The sequence below is a fragment of the Arachis ipaensis genome, chromosome B10 (genome assembly GCF_000816755.2).
Source record: "Arachis ipaensis cultivar K30076 chromosome B10, Araip1.1, whole genome shotgun sequence".
NCBI lineage: Eukaryota > Viridiplantae > Streptophyta > Magnoliopsida > Fabales > Fabaceae > Arachis > Arachis ipaensis.
In genome coordinates, this window is record NC_029794.2 from 45047404 (window position 1) to 45047741 (window position 338).

The window sequence follows — 338 nt, forward strand, 5'->3', positions numbered from 1 at the left end:
GCGACGACATGGAAGTGAGTTGGATAATGATTTTATTTTATTTTATTTTTTTTTTACTTTTTCGCGCTTTTCGCGTTGCAAAAGATATCCTCTCCACTTAGGTTTTTGGAAACTTATTAGGCTAGGCTAACTTAACTTTCTTCAGCAAAGAAAACTAGGCCCAGGCCCCATTCCAGTGCCAAAACTATCCTTTTACTGAAAATAAATAAATATGACCTCTGTCCAAATATATATATACTAGCAGAGACGGTGCAATGCCCGGATAAAAAACATCTTAGTTACTATTTGCTTAAAAAATCTTTATAATACCATATATTAAAAAATAATTAAACTACACA